This window comes from Triticum dicoccoides, chromosome 7B, assembly GCF_002162155.2.
Source record: "Triticum dicoccoides isolate Atlit2015 ecotype Zavitan chromosome 7B, WEW_v2.0, whole genome shotgun sequence".
Classification (NCBI taxonomy): Eukaryota; Viridiplantae; Streptophyta; class Magnoliopsida; order Poales; family Poaceae; genus Triticum; species Triticum dicoccoides.
In genome coordinates, this window is record NC_041393.1 from 421,690,194 (window position 1) to 421,700,495 (window position 10,302).

Here is a 10,302-nt window from a genome sequence, read left to right on the forward strand (position 1 = left end):
GCAAGAACCCTTTCTTTGCTTGATCCATTTTGAACCTTTTCAAAACTTTATCAAGGCATGTGCTTTGTGAAAGTCCAATTAAGCGTCTTTATCTATCTCTTAGATCTTGATGCCCAATATGTAAGCAGCTTCACCGAGGTCTTTCATCGAAAAACTTTTATTCAAATATCCCTTTATGCTATCCAGAAATTCTATATCATTTCCAATCAATTATGTCGTCTACATATAATATCAGAAATGCTACAGAGCTCCCACTCACTTTCTTGTAAATACAAGCTTCTCCAAAAGTCTGTATAAAACCATATGCTTTGATCACACTGTCAAAGCATTTATTCCAACTCCGAGAGGCTTGCACCAGTCCATAAATGGATCGCTGGAGCTTGCACACTTTGTTAGCACCTTTTGGATCGACAAAACCTTCCGGTTGCATCATATACAACTCTTCTTCCAGAAATCCATTCAGGAATGCAGTTTTGACATCCATTTGCCATATTTCATAATCATAAAATGCGGCAATTGCTAACATGATTCGGACAGACTTAAGCATCACTACGGGTGAGAAAGTCTCATCGTAGTCAACCCCTTGAACTTGTCAAAAACCTCTAGCAACAAGTCGAGCTTTGTAGACAGTTACATTACCATCAGCGTCAGTCTTCTTCTTGAAGATCCATTTATTCTCGATGGCTTGCCGATCATCGGGCAAGTCAACCGAAGTCCATACTTTGTTCTCATACATGGATCCCATCTCAGATTTCATGGCCTCAAGCCATTTTGCGGAATCTGGGCTCATCATCGCTTCCTCATAGTTCGTAGGTTCGTCATGGTCAAGTAACATGACTTCCAGAATAGGATTACCGTACCACTCTAGTGCGGATCTTACTCTGGTTGACCTACGAGGTTCGGTAGTAACTTGATCTGAAGTTTCATGATCAATATCATTAGCTTCCTCACTGATTGGTGTAGTTGTCATAGGAACCGGTTCTTGTGATGAACTACTTTCCAATAAGGGAGCAGGTATAGTTACCTCATCAAGTTCTACTTTCCTCCCACTCACTTCTTTCGAGAGAAACTCCTTCTCTAGAAAGGATCCGAATTTAGCAACAAAAATCTTGTCCTCAGATCTGTGATAGAAGGTGTACCCAATAGTCTCTTTTGGGTATCCTCTGAAGACACATTTCTCCAATTTGGGTTCGAGCTTATCTGGTTGAAGTTTCTTCACATAAGCATCGCAGCCCCAAACTTTAAGAAACGACAACTTTGGTTTCTTGCCAAACCACAGTTCATAAAGCGTCGTCTCAACGGATTTTGATGGTGCCCTATTTAACGTGAATGCGGCCGTCTCTAAAGCATAACCCCAAAATGATAGCGGTAAATCAGTAAGAGACATCAAAGATCACACCATATCTAGTAAAGTACGATTACGACATTCAGACACACCATTTCGTTGTGGTGTTCCGGGTGGCGTGAATTGGAAAACTATTCCGCATTGCTTCAAATGTAAACCAAACTCGTAACTCAAATATTCTCCTCCAGGATCAGATCGTAGAAACTTTATTTTCTTGTTACGATGATTTTCCACTTCACTCTAAAATTCTTTGAACTTTTCAAATGTTTCAGACTTGTGTTTCATCAAGTAGATATACCCATATCTGCTCAAATCATCTGTGAAGGTGAGAAAATAACGATACCCGCCGCGAGCCTCAATATTCATTGGACCACATACATCAGTATGTATGATTTCCAACAAATCAGTTGCTCGCTCCATAGTTCCGGAGAACGGTGTTTTAGTCATCTTGCCCATGAGGCATGGTTCGCAAGTACCAAGTGATTCATAATCAAGTGATTCTAGAAGTCCATCAGTATGGAGTTTCTTCATGCGCTTTACACCAATATGACCCAAACGGCAGTGCCACAAATAAGTTGCACTATCTTTATCAACTCTGCATCTTTTGGCTTCAACATTACGAATATGTGTATCACTACTATCGAGATTTAATAAAAATAGACCACTCTTCAAGGGTGCATGACCATAAAAGATATTACTCATATAAATAGAACAACCATTATTCTCTGATTTAAATGAATAACCGTCTCGCATCAAAGAAGATCCAGATATAATGTTCATGCTCAACGCCGGCACCAAATAACAATTATTCAGGTCTAAAACTAATCCCGGAGGTAGATGTAGAGGTAGCGTGCTGACCGCGATCACATCAACTTTGGAACCATTTCCCATGCGCATCGTCACCTCATCCTTAGCCAATCTTTGCTTAATCCGTAGTCCCTGTTTCGAGTTGTAAATATGAGGAACAGAACCAGTATCAAATACCCAGGTGCTACTGCGAGCATTAGTAAGGTACACATCAATAACATGTATATCACATATACCTTTGTTCACCTTTCCATCCTTCTTATCCGCCAAATACTTGGGGCAGTTCCGCTTCCAGTGACCAGTCTGCTTGCAGTAGAAGCACTCAGTCTCAGGCTTAGGTCCAGATTTGGGTTTCTTCTCTTGAGCAGCAACTTGTTTGCTGTTCTTCTTGAAGTTCCCCTTCTTCTTCCCTTTACCCTTTTTCTTGAAACTGGTGGTCTTATTGACCATCAACACTTGATGCTCCTTCTTGATTTCTACCTCCGCAGCCTTTAGCATTGCGAAGAGCTCGGGAATAGTCTTGTCCATCCCTTGCATATTATAGTTCATCACGAAGCTCTTGTAGCTTGGTGGCGGTGATTGAAGAATTCTTTCAATGACACTATCATCAGGAAGATTAACTCCAGTTGAATCAAGTGATTATTATACCCAGACATTTTGAGTATATGTTCACTGACAGAACTATTTTCCTCCATCTTGCAGCTATAGAACTTATTAGAGACTTCATATCTCTCGATCCGGGCATTTGCTTGAAATATTAACTTCAACTCCTGGAACATCTCATATGCTCCATGACGTTCAAACGTTGTTGAAGACCCGGTTCTAAGCCGTAAAGCATGGTACACTGAACTATCGAGTAGTCATCAGCTTTGCTCTGCCAGATGTTCTTAACATCGTCAGTTGCATCTGCAGCAGGCCTGGCACCCAGCGGTGCTTCCAAGACGAAATTCTTCTTTGCAGCAATGAGGATAATCATCAAGTTACGGACCCAGTCCGTGTAATTGCTACCATCATCTTTCAACTTAGCTTTCTCAAGGAATGCATTAAAATTCAACACAACAACAGCACGAGCCATCTATCTACAACAAACATAGACAAGCAAAATACTATCAGGTACTAAGTTCATGATAAATCTAAGTTCAATTAATCATATTACTAAAGAACTCCCACTTAGACAGACATCTCTCTATTCATCTAAGTGATCACGTGATCCAAATCAACTAAACCATGTCCGATCATCACGTGAGATGGAGTAGTTTTCAATGGTGAACATCACTATGTTGATCATATCTACTATATGATTCACGTTCGACCTTTCGGTCTCCGTGTTCCGAGGCCATATCTGTATATGCTAGGCTCATCAAGGATAACCTGAGTATTCCGTGTGTGCAACTGTTTTGCACCCGTTGTATTTGAATGTAGAGCCTATCGCACCCAATCATCACGTGGTGTCTCAGCACGAAGAACTTTCGCAACAGTGCATACTCAGGGAGAACACTTCTTGATAATTAGTGAGAGATCATCTTAAAATGCTACCTTCAATCAAAGAAAGATAAGATGCATAAAGGATAAACATCACATGCAATCAATATAAGTGATATGATATGGCCATCATCATCTTGTGCTTGTGATCTCCATCTCCGAAGCACCGTCATGATCACCATTGTCACCGGCGTGACACCTTGATATCCATCATAGCATTGTTGTCGTAGCGCCATCTATTGCTCTACGACTATTGCTACCTCTTAGTGATAAAGTAAAGCAATTATAGGGCCCTTGCATTTCATACAATAAAGCGACAACCATATGGCTCCTGCTAGTTGTCGATAACTTGGTTACAAAACATGATCATCTCATACAATAAAATATAGCATCACGCCTTGACCATATCACATCACAACATGCCCTGCAAAAACAAGTTAGACGTCCTCTACTTTGTTGTTACAAATTTTACGTGGCTGCTACAGGCTGAGCAAGAACCGTTCTTACCTACACATCAAAACCACAACGATAGTTCATCAAGTTAGTGTTGTTTTAACCTTTGCAAGGACCGGGCATAGCCACACTCGGTTCAACTAAAGTTGGAGAAACTGACACCCGCCAGCCACCTGTGTGCAAAGCACGTCGGTAGAACCAGTCTCGCGTAAGCGTACGCGTAATGTCGGTCTGGGCCACTTCATCCAACAATACCGCTGAACCAAAGTATGAGATGCTGGTAAGCAGTATGACTTGTATCGCCCACAACTCACTTGTGTTCTACTCGTGCATATAACATCTACGCATAAAACCAGGCTCGGATGCCACTGTTGGGGAACGTAGTAATTTAAAAAAAATCCTACGCACACGCAAGATCATGGTGATGCATAGCAACAAGAGTGGAGGGCGTTGTCCACGTACCCTCGTAGACCGAAAGCGGAAGTGTTAGAACAACGCGGTTGATGTAGTCGTATGTCTTCACGGCCCGACCGATCAAGCACCGAAACTACGGCACCTTCGAGTTCTAGCACACGTTCAGTTCGATGACGATCCCCGTACTCCGATCCAGCAGAATGTCGGGGAAGAGTTCCGTCAGCACGACGGCGTGGTGACGATCTTGATGTTCTACCGTTGCAGGGCTTCGCCTAAGCACCGCTACAATATTATCAAGTAGAACTATGGTGGAGGGGGGCACCGCAAACGGCTAAGAGATCAAGAGATCAATTGTTGTCACTATGGGGTGCCCCCCTCCCCTGTATATAAAGGAGTGGAGGAGGGGGCCGGCCAAGGGGGCTGGCGCGCCCTGGGGGGAGTCCAAACCCCAGCGGGAGTAGGACTCCCCCCTTTCCTATTAGGAGAGGGAGAGGGAAGGAAGAGGAGGGAGGGAGAAAGGAAAGGGGGGCCCTCCCAATTCGGATTGGGCATGGGGGGGCTCCTTTGCTCCTTTCCACTAAGGCCCAATAAGGCCCATATACCTCCCAGGGGTTCCGATAACCTCCCAGAGCTCCGGTATTGTTCCAATCTCACCCGGAACCTTTCCGGTGTCCAAATATAGTCGTCCAATATATCGATCTTTATGTCTCGACCATTTCAAGACTCCTCGTCATGTCCGTGATCATATCCGGGACTCCGAACAACCTTCGGTACATCAAAACTCATAAACTCGTAATAAAACTATCAACGAAACCTTAAGCGTGCGGACCCTATGGGTTCGAGAACTATGTAGACATGACCGAGACACGATTCCGGTCAATACCCAATAGCGGAACCTGGATGCTCATATTGGCTCCTACATATTCTATGAAGATCTTTATCGGTCAAACCACATAACAACATACATTGTTCCCTTTGTCATCGGTATGTTACTTGCCCGAGATTTGATCGTCAGTATCCCAATACCTAGTTCAATCTCGTAACAGGCAAGTCTCTTTACTCGTTACGTAATGCATCATTCCGTATGTCGGTGTACTAGAATAGGGGTACCCTAGTACCCCGAACTTGTGCACGGGCAGTTGCAGCACCCCGCGGCAAGGCTTGCCGGGCGAACGCCAAGATCCTCCGTGGTTCCCTTGGAGCCATTCAAGAACAAAGTATTTAAGCTCAGGAGACAAGGGCCCGGCAAGAGGAGCTTGCCGGGAAGGCCAACCAAGGCACTCCAAGGAACTTGCCGCGACGTGCCACGCGCTCCGGCAAGGCAACAAGGCCCTGGCAAGAGGAGCTTGCCGGGAAGACCAACCAAGGTACCTCGAGGCCCGGTGAGAGACAAGCTTCCGGACCCGACAAGATAACAGCAGCGGCAAGGCACTTGCCGTGGCAGGCGGCCACTCTGTGCCCACGCTCCAGCGCATCCACCAACGTGTCGCTCTGGGGGCCTCTCCAGGCGCGCGTGGCGGGAGGCTGTGCATCCAGCGGTGCACAGTGGCATGCGAAGCTGACAAGATCGCCATCGTGGCGAACGGTGGCGCCCCTAACGGTCCTTTTCTGCACTGTTTGGGCGACTCAGACGGGCATTTAATGCCCTTGTCCCCTGCCGTCAGGGTTAGGTAGGGTGCACTGTACAAGTAACTGTACCAACCACCTCACTTTTTACATTTGTACCCTTCTCTGTGTTGCCACCTGTCGGTGACCCCTTTAGAGTATAAAGGAGGCCCATGCGCAACGTAGAGGGGGTTCGACTGGTTCGGAACCCAGAAAAACACTACGCTCTCTCTCTCTGGAGCAAGAACACAAGATAATCAAACAAGCAGCAGTAGGAGTGTTATCTCTCCGGAGAGCTCCGAAGCTGGGTAAACTGCTCCTGTGCTTCGCCTCGATCTGCTCTTCGTGTGATCTCCGCCCCCCGCCGAACTGAAAGGGGCTCGGTCCGCCGGCCCCATAGATGTTTGTGGATCAGTTTCCCCGACATCTTTGGCGCGCCAGGTAGGGGGCGTCGAGATTGTGTGAACCTGATCCGGCGTTCACACGAGCTAGATCTTCATTCCCTTCATCAACATGCCACCGAAGAAGAAGACTTCGGCGGCAGCCGCTCCGTCCACGTCACTTCCGCCACCGTTGGAGCAAACGGGTGGTGGAATGGACACCGGTGGAAGAATGGACGTCGACGAGGAAGCTTATGATGCTGCCAGGTCCAAGGACAAGGCTGCACAAACCTCGGCGACTGTACATGTTCCGCGCCACTCTCAGGAGGCGCAAGACCAACAACGTCATGGCACTCGCAGTGCCATACGCATGATAGGCCAAGACCAAGCTGGTGGATCTCGGGGCGCTCAAGACCAGCATGCACGCCAGCGTGCTAGCATGAGCGGGGCACGGTCGCCTGGACGGGATACTGCTCCTTCTAACATCTTTAGAAGTCCGAGCACGTCCCGCTCCTCGCGCCGTCCGCCACTGCCACCCACCACTCCAGCAGAAGCTTTGGCGCGAGCTCAACTGCTCCTAGATTACCCTCCGACGTCGGACAAGATCAATGAATGGAGGGCCACCATTCAGAGTCTCATCGGCTATGCCAACGGCGACACTCCACGGCGGCCGAGCGCGTCGCCGCCGCGGCAGGGTTGCCGGGCGCGAGCCGGTGGCGACGAAACGGGTGGAGGTGCAACTACCATGCAATCACCACCCCGAAGGCCAAGATCGCCGACTAGCCGGATCCACCTCGACAGCGACTCCACCGCATCGTCGGATCCACGAGCTCGTCACGATCAGCGCCAAGTTCTTCATGATCGACAACAAGAAGACGCTCGAACTCGCATCGAGCGCCGAAGAGAAGCGCGACGTCAATCCGACAAGCGTGTTGGGCCCTCTATTGACATGCATGCGCCAAGGGAACCAGGTGATCTTCCGTACGCGGTAGGTTGCCCTGCGTTCACTCGTGAGCTGCGACAAGTCCAGTGGCCCAGCACGAAGAACTTCAAGCCAGGCGTACCGGAGAAGTATGACGGCAAGACGCATCCATCGGAGTTCCTCAGCATCTACACCATTGCGGTGCGGGCTGCCGGGGGACGGGATGACAAGATCCTTGCCAACTACTTCCCGCTGGTGCTCAAGCCCAACGTCAGATCCTGGCTCATGCACTTGCCGGACAACTCCATATCCTCTTGGGCTGATCTGTGCCATCAGTTTCTCGGCGCCTTCACAGGCGGACACAAGCCTCATGGCCAGGAGAGTGATCTTCATCTGCTCGCCCAGAAGGAAGGAGAGCCCCTGCTCAAGTACATTCAGAGATTCAGCAGTGTGCAGCACAACATCCTAGACGTCCACCCTGCCGCGGTGATCAGCGCGTTCCATCAGAACGTGCGAAACCGCAGGATGCGGGAGGAAATGGCAATGTGCAAGATCAGGGATGTCAGTGAGTTATATGCACTAGCCGACAAGTGTGCACGTGCTGAGGAAGGGAGGAGACTCCCTGGAGAGAATGTAGGAGCGGGAGGATCTGACAGTGAAGATGCTGCCCCGGCAAGGAAAAACCGACGGCGGAACAACAGGAAGAGGAAAGGCAAAGAGGTGCTAGTTGTTGAGCAGTCCGGCAACGGTGGTGGCGCCAAGAAAGCCAAAGCTGGTGACTCCGGCAAGGAGGTTGCCGCGGAGGTGGCGGTCGCCGACAAGCAGGACGGCACCAACAAGCAGTATTGCAAGATCCACCGCACCAAGGGCCATGATCTCTAGAGCTGCAAGAAAGTCGAGCAACTTGTTGAGCAACAGAAAGCTGAATACGAGCAACGCGACAAGGAGAAGGCCCAGGAAGGTGCTGGGGGATCCGGCAAGAAACGTCCCGGCCGAGGAGGACACCGCGGCAAGGCCAAGCAGCGGCAAGGAGACAGACCTCCTCGCGGCCGCGACAAGGATGAAGATGACGACGACGATGAAGACATGGATGATGAGGAGACTGATGAGCAGGAGTTCCAGAAAGCCACAGAGGTCATGTGCGTTGACGGTGGTGCTTCTCTGCATACCTCACACCGTCAGCTCAAGCAGTGGGTGCGGGAAGTTAATGCAGCAGAACCACCCGTCGAGTCACGCAAGCCTCTGAAATGGTCCAGCACGCCTATCATCTTTGATATTGAGGACCACCCTGATCGCATAACTGCGGTCGGGTGCTTGCCGATGTTAGTTTCACCAACAATCCGCAACCTCAAGGTCACTAAGATGCTAGTTGACGGCGGGGCCGGCTTGAACCTGATCTCCTCCGCGGTGCTCTAGAAACTCCAGATCCCTGACAGCGAGCTCGAAGAGACCGGTACATTTCAAGGAATCAACCCGGGAAGGAGCAAGCCGAAGGGAAAGATCACGTTGCCGGTAACATTTGGCAGCGAGCTGAACTTCAGGACTGAGAGGGTCACGTTTGATGTTGCTGACTTTCCATTACCTTACAATGGAATCCTTGGCCGTCCGGCACTCGCCAAGTTCATGGCAGCCTCTCACTATGCGTACAACGTACTGAAAATGCCAGGCCCGATAAGTGTCATCTCTGTCCCTGGCGACAAGAAAGATGCTCTTATCTGTGCCGACAAGATCTACCGGGAAGCAGCAGCCGCAGCAGAACACAAGACACTTGCTGCTGAAGCTCCCGGGGGGAAGAAGAAGACCAAGTCCGGCAAGAGCTCTGATGCCCACTCCGGCAAGCGCACCTCTTCGGAGTGTTGCGCTACCGTCGAGGACGCACCATCGAGCTCCACCGGCAAGTGTAAGAAGGCAATGGCAGCTCCACCTGAGACCAAGAAGGTGTCCGCCAAGGAGGACGGCACTGGTGGTACCTTCACCATCAGCGCCACTCTTGACCCCAAATAGGAAAGCGCCCTCGTTGCTTTCCTGCGGGTGAATGTCGACGTGTTTGCGTGGCAACCGTCTGATATCCTCGGTGTTCCCAGGAAAGTAATTGAGCACCACCTTGCCGTCTGTCCTCATGCGCGGCCCGTCAAGCAGAAAGTCAGGAAACAGGCAGTGGAGCGCCAAGAATTCATCGCAGAAGAAATCAAGAAGTTGGAAGCAACAGGCCTTGTCAGAGGAGTGCTCCATCACACGTGGTTGGCCAATCCTGTTGTCGTGCGCAAGGCTAACGGGAAATGGAGGCTTTTTATTGACTTCACTGATGTTAATAAAGCTTGTCCCAAAGACCCATTTCCCTTGCCGCGCATTGACCAGATTGTTGACTCCACAGCCGGATGTGATTTGCTTTCATTTCTTGATGCATACTCAGGATACCATCAGATCTTCATGGCAGAAGAGGATGAAGAGAAAACCGCATTTATCACCCCGTGTGGCACGTACTGCTTCGTACGGATGCCTTTCGGTTTGTAGAATGCTGGTTCAACATTCGCAAGGGTAGTCCACCATGCTTTTGAGCCGCAGATGCACAAAAATGTTGAAGCCTACATGGATGACATAGTGGTCAAGAGCAAGAACAGGGCGACCCTGATTCAAGATTTAGACGAGACATTTGCAAATCTGCGCAAGATCAACCTCAAGCTTAACCCCGAGAAGTGCGTGTTTGGAGTCCCTTCCGGCAAGCTTCTCGGGTTCTTCGTGTCTCAGCAGGGAATTGAAGCCAATCCCGACAAGATCAAGGCCATTGAGCAGATCGAAGAACCAAAGCGCGTCAAGGATGTACGAAGGCTTGCCGGTTGCGTGGCTGCTCTCAGCAGGTTTATCTCTAGATCTGCTGAGCGCGCCCTGCCATT